Below are 12,859 nucleotides of genomic sequence, written 5' to 3'. Positions count from 1 at the left end.
AAATGTTTTATTTTAAAATAAAGTGTAGCTCAAGGCCTGGTACGATAACTTCCAGTTAGTTAAAAAAGAACTTGCTGGAGGGCAGCGTTTTGAGAACAGACAAACCAGCATTTGGAAATTCGGCCAGACAGAGGTCTACAAAAGGTCGCTCAGAGATGCAAGGAGAGAGTTGTTCCAGATGCTCCCTCTGTGCTCTGTCTGATTTTTCTTGACTCTGGGGACCCTCTGCATAAAAGAATGAAAAGAGCCACGTTCTAGGAACGGGGTGACCCTCTGGCCAATGCAGATCGGTCAGGCAGCTGCAAAGCAGCGGTCAGAATACAGTCCCGTTAAACGTGATGAATTATAGCTTCTCTTTCTGAAGAGGGAAAAAAATCCAAATCTACTGAAATTGAAACATAATAAAATAAAATGCCTCTAATGCAGGGTAATCATGTGAATTTGCCTTACACATCATGATTTATAGGGCCTTAAATGTACTTCCAATTTCTGTCCCTTTTATTCTGTGCAGTCTTGGAAAACTGATCGGTTGAACTTGGCTTTGAGAATAACACAATGCAGCCAGCCTAGCTCTGCTCCCAGACAGAACCATGCTTTTTATTCAGATGAAAATATTTATTAAACTCTTCTTGTGCTGGCTTTGCTATCCTTCAGGATAAATAAAAGTTTCCAGTCCAATTAATAGCTAACCAAAAATGAAGAATATTTGTTTGAGATCTTGGTGGATGAAATGAGTCTCAGCAAATGCTGCAAATTACTCCAGTAGCATCTTTTCAGAAATATAATACTGAGCTGCAATTGTAGTAAATTATCAGCTTTTCTCTACAATGCTTTGATCCTTAGAGCAAATTTTTTTTCTTTTGCTAGTATGCATACCCCCAAAAAAGAAATGTAACAAGATGCTTAAATTGCTGAGTGTTGTGTGTGATATCGATTGGGCTCATTGATGCTGCATTATCTAAGACTAAATTGGCATCAACTTTTTTTCCCTCTGAATCCTGAAGATTTTGTGTTCTTTTTAATTGTTGGAGGAAGGTCAGCACAGAGTGTACCCTCTGGCTTTTAATCTTAGACAGAAATGTCCTAAATGAATAGAAAACTGCACGTCAGCGAAATGAACTCTTGCTGAAAGCAATGTGTAGGCTTCTCATGTTTTGCGTTTGTGATGACACAAGCTTTGACCTTGGCATGTATCTTTTTGAAAGAAGAGTCACATTTGTTGCCTTCAGCCTAATAGCAGTGCTGATGGCAGAAACTATGCACTTGCATGAACAGCAGCTCCTGACCTACTGCAATTTGTAGCCCTAGTTGGAGAAATGCTTTAATATTGAAGTGCTGTTCTCTTGTAATATCTCAGCGTAAGGTTCCCAGCTTCTGTCTTTCTGCAGTCAAAATGGAAGTGGTAAGAGACATGGATGGTTAGGGCTTGATCTGGTAAATTAATTTCTTTGCCCATTTGGCTGAGCCTGGAGTCTGGTAGATGTAGAGAGCTAAACTTGTGGACTGGACTGTTCCTACAGCCAGAGGGAATTTCTGAGCTCATCCCGTATCTTTTTTTCCAGCTATGGCAGGCAGGAAACAGGAGTCCTCTGCAATATCTCAGCCTTTGGTCCCAAAGAGCAGCAGTGTGGTGCGTGGGTGGAAATGGATGCTGTGGGGCAAGGAGTCCTGTTTATTTCCCCCGAGCATTCAACTCAGCCTCCACGGTGTCCCACAATGCAGATCTGAGAAATGGGAGGAAATACAGGTCAAAGTTTTAACTTATAAACAACTGGCAGGCCGGAGGTGCCAGCACAGGCTGCGGTGGCCTTTGTGCGAGAAGGGCATCGAGCCCAGAGAGATTCATGTCTCTGTGCCGGGTGATCCTGTGCTGCTGCACTGGGAGGAGATTAATTTCAGCACCTACTTCTGAAATTATTTCAGGGTGTTTGCATCAAATGCTGTGGCTGAATGCAATCAGGTTGAATGCACAGGGAGAGAAGTTTATTTTCCATCTACCTGAGCTTGCCCAAAATTAGGAAAAAAAAAAAAAAACCTCAAGCCCATTTCCCTCGGGGTTTTGGCTCGTATTTCTTTGTTGAGACAGGAGATTCATCAGTAGAAGAGTAGCTTCCCATCTGTTAGGGATGCAGAAGAAGAGAAATACATTTGGTACTCTGATTCCCCCCACCTAAGTTCTGCTCTCCCTGAGGAGAAACAAATTTGGTTTTCCCCCGAAGCCCAACGAGGGCAAGAAGAAAGTGGAACAGCTGAAAAACTTCTCAGCATTTTAAAGAATATTTGGAGGATAAAACAGGCCTGGAGGCATCACAGTGACTTTGAACAAAGCTGGAAGCATTACTGGCCTCTGTTTGCAGAGGTCTGTGTAAACAGTTTCCAGTTGGGTGAATTTAGAGGCTTCCCTGGTTTGATTTGAAATTTCACTTAAATTGTCCCCAGTGTGTCAGGGACACACTCAGGCAATGGCAGTTGGGAGATTTTTCATGTCACCAATTTGACCATCTGCCTTTGACAATAAAATGTGTGCAGCAGTTGATGAGATGTTGCAAGAAAACACAGAACACGCTGGGAAAAATGCTGTGAGCAGTTCGTGTCTCATTTCTCCCCGAGCCTACAGCCAGGGAAAGCTGTGGAGCAGATGCAAGCCCAAAAGGAGGGGATTTTGTGCACTAAATAAATGAAAGTGAAACACCAATCTTCAGATGTGAACCAGCTATGAGAAACATTAGATGCTTGCACAACGTTTATGGGAGTCTGTACAAAACCTGTGTGTGAAATCTCTATACAGTAAGCTGAATATAATGCTTTTGTATATGGTTCTTCTGAGTGCTGTTTTGTCAGCAAGAAGATGCTGAAGAGTTTGTGGTTTCTGCATGTGATTTAGCTTAGGATATCCAGGTGGAGTTTAAACACTTCATCCATGGGTTCCTGGAGACAGCTGACGCTGAGGGGTGCTCTGTATCCGGCAAACCTGGAAAGTGTGTGACTGCCAGCTCTGGCTTGGAGCGAGGGCTGGGGGATGCAGAAAACCCTCTGGCTCCAGCTCTCTGTCCCACCAAAGTGGGCCAGGTCTCTTTTTGTCTCCCTTCCCATTCCTGTTTCTGTGGTTTCCATCGAAAAGCATGCTTCAGCCTGACTGCACACGGTCCGTCTTCCAGCAGGAGAGGCTGGAGAAGAGATTAGAAAAAGAACCAGGTTCCAATTTCCATTCAGAGATCCCCGATATGGTCCCAAGGGCTCTGCTGTCCATGTGCCAAGCTGTTTAAGTGTGTTACTGTTTATGCATGTAATGTGTCCTCTTGGTTGCTAAAAATATGATAGTGTAAAGGGAATGTTTAGTTGTTAGTCAAATGTCTTAATGGCAAGAACTGTTTTTTTCAGAGATTTTTCAGAGCTGAGCCTTATTCATGCATAGAAAGAATTTCCTTTGATTTACACTGAGCTACTTTTGTAGGACACATTTCTCTGGTGGTTAGTACGGTTTTGTTAATCTTTTGTTGTGCTGTGTTAAATGCAGTTATTTTCTGATGGGCAGAGAACTAAAGAGCAGCATTCTTCAGGAGACCCAGCTGTGGGTGTAAAGGATGACCTCACAGAACCTTCCATTAACAGGAACCTCTGACTGAAGCTGCGCATGGGATGCTTTGCTCATCCTCTGATCTTTCTCCTTGCCATTTTTTTTCCAGCAGCAGCAGCATGCTTCCTTCTTTCTCAGTCACTGGGATGGCCATGCCTGTTTCCCTGGAAATAGCACTGAAGCTGAGGCCCTGCAGACCAGCTCCTGCGTGCTCTGCTCTGAACCATCCGACCCCAGCCAGAATTCACCGTGCCAGATCTTTGGTCTGTTTACTCAGCACACCTGACACCAGGCTCCTGAATTAATAGCTTTGCTGTGTTGAGGTCTGATGTGAGGCATGGCCCTCTTCTTCCCTCTTTTTCTCTTTGAAACCATGTTTAGGAGACCTGGATTTATTTTTGCGGTTCTGCAGAGCTGTAAATAAGGGGCTCTACACAGTTATTAGTGTTTTCCTGCCCTGTAGGCTTCAGGAGGTAAGATTTTTTTAGCATATGGGAAGATCAGACTTTTAGAGAGACTGCTGTGAAGTGTTATGTGAAACACTTTGATTTCTTTTCTTGCAGAGCACATTATGGGTCATGTTGCCCTGAACTGTTCTTACACCCACCTGCTGTCTTGAGCTCTTTTCCTTACATTGAGAAAGTACCTGGGAAAGAATTGACTCAGAAAACAGTTCATGGTGATGTAATCCTATAAGAGTTTAGAAAAGTAGGCAAAAGAGATGTTTTAAATGAAATAGTTTGTCATTTTGGGCACTGGAACCTGCACTTGTAGATGTTTTTTCACCGGTAGGGGAGATCTGCCTTTTGCTATGCTTATACCGTAAGTTTTTCTGAGTTCTTTGAGGAATCTTGGACATAGATGCTAGGATGTGAGGTCACATTTCTACATCAGTTACACTGATGTAGAAATAATATCGTATATGTTATATATAACATACATGTTATGCTAGTAACATATAACATATATGTTATGCTAGGATGCAAGGTCACTCCACATTTATTGTGTGGAGTGAAGTAATGGAGAGCCAGCAAAGGCTGTATATAAATTGGTTTTCTAAGCACTGTTGGGCTGTTCTAGAATTTGTGCTGTGTATTTCCTAGCATTTCATCTGCACATTTAGCAATCTATACTCAAGATCACTTTTCAGTTTTTCATTGTCAGTTCATGGCCTGCCAGAAGAGTGAATTACTTTTCTACCTGATCATCTGCTTATGCAGGCACAGAAGAGAACTTTTAGATCATGTTTCTGCTCTGTATTGTAATGTCCAGTGTTACTACAGGTAAGAATTTTATTTTAACACAGTGTATCTCTCAGATTTCCAGAACAAATCCCATATGTAGCTCTGTTCCTTTCAGAAGAACCCCCTAATAACAGACGTCTGGTCTTTTCCTGTATGCATTAATTTTGCCTCAATAGCCAATAAATGTTTGATGTGCACGTAATAATGCAAAGAAAAAGTGACTTTCTGCTGTGTTGTATTTGCTTTCATTAGATATTTCGAAGAGGATGTAATATTTGTAGTGTTCCCAGATGCTTCATGAAAACAAATACTAATACCTAATTACTGCCTTACAAACACTTTGTTCTATGTGGCAATAATTTATAATTGAATAGTATTAATTAGACCAGAGACTCGGTCCTGATCTAAGAGGTATCTGCCTTTCTGATCACATTTTTCCCCCCTTTAGCACATACATCCTTGTCATTTTCATTTTGTAATAGAGACAAAAGAAGTAGAATCTTTGTTAAAAATACATTGTTACTTATGATTTTGTCAAAATTTTACTTGAGTTTCTAGAAAAAGAAAAACAGTGAATGAAGTCAACAAGTTGTCTGGTCCCTTTCTCTACGTTATCATGTGTCATCGTGTTAGCTTGAGGACTGGCAGTGGGTTAATGTCCTAACTAAAATAAATTATTTCAGAGAGTGGTATCTGTAATCGAATCAGAAACCGTTCATGGAAAAGAAACCAAGCACAAGACAAAGAGTTCAGACATAGGAAACACTGTATATCAGCACAAATCCAATAAAAGTAAAATCAAACCAACAGTGACATTTTCCTAGTGACAGAGAAATGTGGTACATGCAGCAATGAACTCACTTGCCTGGGGACCCGTGGTGACCATCAGCCTGCAGGCATGATGCATGATGCTGAGTGTTTGACTTGCAAGTGTGCTGCTAGAGATCCTTTTTGCTGTTCCTGACTGAAGCCAAAACATTGTTTTAAGAATAATTTACAACAATGTATTCTGGTTGATGCATTTATATCCTGTAGTGTCTTCTTTCCATGAAACTCAGACCGTGTGTTTTGTGTGATATAGGACTCATTAAAGCCAAGCATTGTCAGTTAAGAAACTGTTCTCCTTGCACAAAATAGTAAAATGGGCTTTTGATGCAAGTGAATTCATATATAGGCTTGGTTGCTATAAACTGAGCCTTGTATATGCAAACTACTAAAAATTTCATACAAATGCTAGAGAATGTACCATCCAGCTATGTTTGGACTCTAGAGATATTCATATTTAGCTTTCTATTGTGAATATGTTTCTTGACAACCTGGTAAAATACAAGATAATAAAGAGACACAAAATGTAGCTAATGTTCATTGGCAACATATTTCTACGTATGTTATTGTCACAACTGAATTAAATTATATAAAAAAAAAACAAGCTTGCTAGTAGGTTTAAATTATTACTTAAATCATGAATTATGTCTGTTAAAAAGTCTAATCAGACTTTTCAGAAAATCTATATTATTCTATTTTCAGATGGACTGGCTGCAGTGGTAATCAAGAGAAGAAAACCATAATATTGTCCACTTGAAACCTGGGGAAAGAGAAAAGGTAAAAGACCTTGAATTCACTAGTTGCAACTTTTTGGTTGTTTCTTTGGAAGACCATATCATTACTGATGAATGGATTCTCTGATAATGTTGAATAATCAATTTCTATTTGTTATAAACCCACAAGGAAAGAAAATTATTTCTTTTAATCAAAAAGAAAAAATGAGATGGTATAATACACCATTCAAAGAGGCTAGGAAATACTGTAGCTGAGTTAAACTACTTGTTATGATTGACAATAATGGCTTTTATTCTTAAGACAAGGCTAATATTACCTTGGCTGAAATGTGTGTTAGGATTATATGGTAGAAAGTTGTTTTATTATTAAAACTTGATTAGGCACGAGAACCATTCATTGGTGAATTTGGATGGCAAATTTTGTCCTTGGCGACTTCTGCTTTTTGGGTTTTCCAGTGGGTTTCTGTCCCATGCACTCAGGGAACAGGTAGGGACCAGATGCGGGTCAGGAATGGGAGTCTGGTGACGCCCTGGGCTCTCCTCAGGGACATTCTGGGTTTTACGATCACCTGCTTATGTGTTACCTTTTTGGTTACTTGTTCGTGCTGTGGTAGTCATTGGACTCTTTGTTGCTGAGGTCTTGGTTTTTCTAGATGTGTTTTGGAAACCTGGGATCCTTATAAATTTATTTAAGATGGATTGAAAAGCAAGGAAAGAAGAAACAGAAAATATTATTTAGAGGCAATATTCTTAGCTGGTGATGCCATTCCTAACCCAGCTAACAATGGAGTTACACTGTCCTTAGGTATCTGCATATGTTGCTCCTGTCTTTTGCTCATACATCTGCAAACTTAGCAAATAGCCCAGAAATTTCAGTGGAAGCTGTAACAACCCTGTAGTGCTTCTTAGACCGATTCAAGGCTTCTCAGCAGAGCAGACAAAATTCTATTTTCTGATCCAAGCCTGAGGACTGGAAGCACAAGTGGGACAGAGAATGGTGCAGGGGGGAGGTCTGAAAAACTGGGTCACTGACTCATGCTCCCTGGGGAAGCTGGAGGGAGCCGGGAGGCTGTGACTGCTCTCCAGCCTTGGAGAAACCTGTGTTTGTCCACTTCGTTTGGGCCAGGAGCTGCCCTTTTGTAAGAAGGTGAGAACAATCTGTCCACCATTAAAGTTCAGTCTTGGTTGCTATTATCTTGGGGTGACTGAAGCCAGGCAGCTTCTGTAGAGATGCTCGTCTTTTCCCATTTTTTAGCAGCTGTCTCTGGTGTTTTGTTGTGTGTGCCCGGTCTCTGAGTTGTTCCACCATTCTCTGTTTTCAGCCTTTTTGAATTGAAGCATCTTTTCTTCATAGTATTTATTGTCTTGCTGAGACAGGGAACATCCCTTAAGAGGTTTAGGATGCCAGACGTACATGATGGCAAATCTTCCTGCTGCTGTGGAATGGTAGCAGTGCAGTGGTGGATGCTGGCTGATATGTAGTGTTGCTGCCCACAGCCAGGAAAAAGAGTGTCCAAAAGGTAACAAAAACGTTCTTCTTTTCTCAAGTGGACTTCCTGAAGGTCTGAAAATGATCACTTTTTTATGTTCTTTCTCTATTGGACATGTACTCTTCCCAGGGCTTGCATTCAAATTTTAAGTCTTGCAACATACTTATAGGTGAAAATGATTATTTTCATACCTTCTGTCTCTGAGCAGGTGAATATATTAGCCCCTTTAGGAATATTTTACATATTTTTCTCTTTCTGAAGCATGTTTGTAATGCACTTCAATGAGCAAGGTTTCCCAGTGTTAGCTGCATAGGGATTTATGCAGAATTTAAGATTTAAATGTATTTATTTTTTTTAGCATCCTCTTGTTCCTCTCATGGCTTGATATATAATGGCTCACAAAGGAGACCAGGTGCAAAGTGTCCATAGACAGCAGGTGGAGTTTGGGCTCTCAAATCCGCAGGGAAATGTTCTGTTATCCCCTGTTAACATAAGAAGTTTCATGGCTGATATAAAGTAACACAAGGGTTCAGATGACAATCAGATTCACAGATGCTGTTTCTAGAGAGACAAATTGCAAAGGACTCTTGAAGATGCTAAACTTGCGCTGTAGTTGCCTATAACGTGATTTTGAAACTGGAGCAAAGAGAATAGCAGAGCGAGCTATTAAAATTCAGTTTTACAACCGGCAGGAAAGGTAGCGTGAGCTGACTTTCACTGGCATTTGCTTCTGCTCTCTTTTGTTCTTGTTTTGCTTAATTAAAGAGCACAAATCTAACCTGAAAATGTCTGTACAAGTACAGCATACCTCTATTTCCAGGGTTTGTCTGCAGTAATGTTAAGATAGAAGATTTTTTCTTTATTATCATCTTTTTGCAGGCGACTTTTATCTAATAAATATAATGAAGGCAGCGAGGCAGCTGTGTGTTTCAGTTTTCAGATGGTGCCGGCCATGATTAACATAGAAGCAGGCAGTAAGGATTAAACGACAAACTCAAATCACTTTCAGGCTCTTCCTCAGGGCACTGTTTATTAATTCAAACAACAACAACAAAACAGAAACTCACAAGGCAACACAAAATGAAGCATCATTCCTCAACCAACACAGCTGCTGGCTGCCTCCCTCGCTTGCCTGGGGCTGGTTCCGGGAGTCACCTTCCCCTGCTAACCCTGGCAAAGTAGGAAAGACCTGGCTCCCTGCACAAGATGGGCTGAAAGAAGGGTCACTGGGTTTTTTAAAAGTCAGGCCATGTTACATATACAGTTAATACGAGGGTTTGTGGAAAGTGGGGATTCAGGGTTGGGTGCTCAGGAACACACCCTGCATTGCTCTCAGGGGCAGGTGTCTTACCGTTGACCCTTGAAGCAATGTAGGACAGCTCCTCTCTGAGCTTAGGCAGTAATCTATATCCTAGAGGCAAGGCCATGTGGGTGACTCCTTGAATTTCCTTTTACATGGTGGAGTTGTTTCTGTATCAAATCTTCCGCATTCTGTAGATGAATATCACGAATTTTGTCAGTGAACGTTAATCATGACTGTGTCCCTTTAACAAATGTAATGATATATAACTAGGCCCACAGTAAGTAATTACTTGGACTCTCTTACTAATTAATTACCTGAGGATGTTTATGGTCTGTTCAGCACAAGAACAACTGGCATTATCCATTAAAAAAAAAAAGAGCATTTGCAGAAACGTTCCCAGTGTAAAGTGTGTTATCTTAATGCTTCATTTCAAGAACAAATGTTAATACATTTTTTTTTCTGTTGAAATAACTTAATTCCAGCCCCTCTGGTTCATAGACAAGTCATTCATTTACTCCAAGTAAATATTCCAAAGTCTTCCATTATGAAATTGTAGAAATTAGAGGTGAAAATGATGTGTTTATTCCTACAGCCCAGTCCTTTTCCCTCACAGAGTTGGTTCCCCTAGAATACATGCTGATTTTTGATACCACAGAATAGCCTCCCCCTGGGAGTTAGACAAATTGTGTTAAATTCCGACATTACTGAAATCAGAACTTCTGTTTTTATTGAGTGATGATTTCATATAACAGATATCAACTCTGCTGTTAAGTATGGCAAGCAGAAGAACTGGAAATTCTCCTTACTTTGACTTAGTGATGCAGTGGGGTGGATGATCAGATCTTCCCAGTGGAAATTCCTCTAGGTGTGGAAAAGCAGTACAATTTTATGTCTGTGTGTCCTGCTGTTGTAACATCCATGGCAATAAGTCGATCCTCTGAGCCATAGAATCTGCTCTCAATATCAGTGCTTAGAAAAAAAAAAAAAGTAACATTTACTAGTCATATTTCCTAGATGAACAATGGAATAGAGGATTGCTCAAAAATATTATTACTGATTTCTGTTGGTTTGGCTCTCCCAAAGGCTGGGATGATGAAGGTCTGTGCCTTAACTGAAGCATGAGGCTTCGTGAGTTACAGTGACCCAAGCTCACAGGGAAGCAGGAGGGAGGGTAAAGGTGACGGTAGAAGGGAAGAAATGAATGGTGGCGATAAAACAGTAAGTGTCCTTTCATTTAACAAGTGCCAAGGTACTGTGGAGGCTGGGGCAAGTGCTTGTTGGGTGCTTTCTGGAGAGCTGTGGCTTGGGAGCTTGTGTGGGGTGCTCAGGAAGGGCTGGAGTAGGGTAGCAGGAACACAAATGAGTACCACCAAAGTTCATGGGTTGCTTGGACCTCAGTCTAACAATCCTTGCAAGGATTTTCTTGTGTCACCTCTCCCTCAGTTGCTACATAATCCCTGAAGTGTTTTTATTTTGAGTGCACAGTGCCACAAAACCTGATTTTAACGGGTGAAGTGCTACCAGCTGTCACTCTGTTACCTCCCATGTGCTGACAGTGGCTCTGAATGTGGCTGGCTGGTTAGTGGGTCTTTGCATGAGGTCATTCACATACTCCAGAGGTTAAAGGGAAAATTTTCTGGGTCATTCAAGCCTTTGCTTGTTTGAATGTTTCTGCCTGGACTTGATAAAATAACAGCAATTAGTATCATCTTTCTGAGAAACAGGAGCGATCTTATCAAATTTTGGGAGTAGGTTAATGCTAATGCATGATATTTATATGGCTTCGCATTGAAGAACTTCAATTTGCAGCATGAATAGTTCAATTTCTATTTAGGTTACAACTCCAAAGGAAGTATAATTACAGTTAAGGGGTGTCGCAGAACTGGTGAAGCATGAGGTTAAGAAAACACAGGAGATATTTTGTGAACACATTTTAGGGTTATGCCTTCCTAAATATAGAAGAGGCATAACTAAATAAGAAACAACTTACCAGTTGGTTTGGGCATTTCACCTCTTAAAAAATGAATGAATAAATAATGCTGCTCTTGACTTTGTTCACTTGATTTTTGAAATATCCACTTCTGCTAGAGCCAGCACATATGAGACTATCCAATCTCCCCAAAATATACATAATTAGTTGCACCTATATCAGAATTTCTTTTACATCTGTCACGTTTGAGCTATTTTTGTTAATGAGAAGGTTATTCAGTACCTTGTCAAAGCATACATAAATCTGCTCAGTGGCAGTACTTATAATTCATTTGAAGTGGATACAATTGATATTCATTTAATATGGACAAAATTTGAAGATGCCTATTTTTCTTCACCTTTCCAGTTTGTTTTCCCTTGCACAGCATGAATAGTTCGTAGTGACCGTGATTGTCCCCCATACACACCTGTTTAATCATACTTTTTCTTCTTTAATCCACCCATTTACAGCAATCTTTGCTTTTAGCAAAATATTGAGATGCAATCAGGCAAAACTGTCAGATTGTTCTGTGTCTGAATGCAAGATGCTGATTACTGTTGCCACTGTTAGCTGAATAACACTATTAAAGGCTTTTATGAAGTATTTGCATTGCTTGTTCATACAAATATAAAATCATGGCAACACCACGGTGAGAAAGGAAACAATGCTCATCTTGTGACACATTTCTTCCAACACAAGACAGCAACAATAATCTGTGGAAAATATCTGTATACACAGCACATTTGACAGTGTCTTTTGGTTTGTTAATTGCTAAATTGTTTAAACAGCAGCACTCTCCATTGCATGCAGATTGTCGAACAGCTCTCAGCAAAGAGGGCAGAGTTGGTAGGGATGTGCAGATCCTTGCCTCTATGGGATGTCCACACTGCTGGTGCTGTCCTGGAGGATAGGGAAGGAAATTGGACCTACAAATATGAGGTAGAAAATAGGGTAGTGGATTGTGTCATTGCAGCAGGTTTGTCTGTGGGACAATATGCCTACTGTTCTGTTAAGGTTTATTACCACTGGATAAATCGGCAAGGAAGACAATGCAATGTTGGCTTAGAAAATACAGTCTTTGGAGGTGCTGAGTGAGGGAGCAATTCCAGAGAAATATCACCAAGCTAGGAGGTTTTCTACCTGAGGCAAAGAAGAAGGGTCTTGGTTTGCATTGCAAGACAGTAACACCTCGAGCTCTCCTTGCTGTCAGCTGCAGCTGTAAACGTAATGTAAATAAAAACACTTGCAAATGGCCAGGAAGCCTGTGTAGTGGTGCTGAGGCACATCTGCTTGCTTCCTCTGTCACTTTGGTATTGTTGTATTGTTTCTTGTATTCCCCCATAGCAATTATGCCACTATTACAAAAGAAAGTATCCCATTGTTTAGTAAGAGTCATTCATGATAAGCTTGATTACAACGCCATTCAGCAGCCAGAACTCAGCAGAGCACAGAAATCTCTTGCTGCAGCCTCATCCATGGCAGCAGGGAACGCCACAGCAGTATGGCCAAGGTCTGCAGTGGCAACACACATGAAGAGTAACTGCATGAAATAGAGATGTTAGAAACGGCACAAAACCAGAATCCTTGTAGTGACCTGCTGATGCCCCTTGGCACCTGTCTAAAAAGCGTCTGTGTTACAGTAATACACTTGGGTGAAAATTGTCTGCCTTGTCTTATGTGCTTTATTGCTTGCAAATGTCATTCTGAAATACTTGCT

At 40.7% G+C, this 12,859-nt stretch overlaps 1 long non-coding RNA gene across 1 annotated transcript in view; it reads left to right on the top strand.

Annotated features, from left to right (window-relative positions):
* Positions 1–12,859, top strand: part of LOC121077461 — a 113,691-nt gene that overhangs the window by 90,200 nt on the left and 10,632 nt on the right. The window contains exon 3 of the long non-coding RNA XR_005824058.1: positions 6,349–6,423. This is a non-coding gene — a long non-coding RNA (uncharacterized LOC121077461). The remainder of the gene's footprint in view (positions 1–6,348; positions 6,424–12,859) is intronic.

This window comes from Cygnus olor, chromosome 13, assembly GCF_009769625.2.
Source record: "Cygnus olor isolate bCygOlo1 chromosome 13, bCygOlo1.pri.v2, whole genome shotgun sequence".
In the NCBI taxonomy this organism is placed as follows: domain Eukaryota; kingdom Metazoa; phylum Chordata; class Aves; order Anseriformes; family Anatidae; genus Cygnus; species Cygnus olor.
The sequence above is the reverse complement of the archived record's forward strand: the minus strand, read 5'-3'. Positions and strand labels throughout refer to the sequence as shown.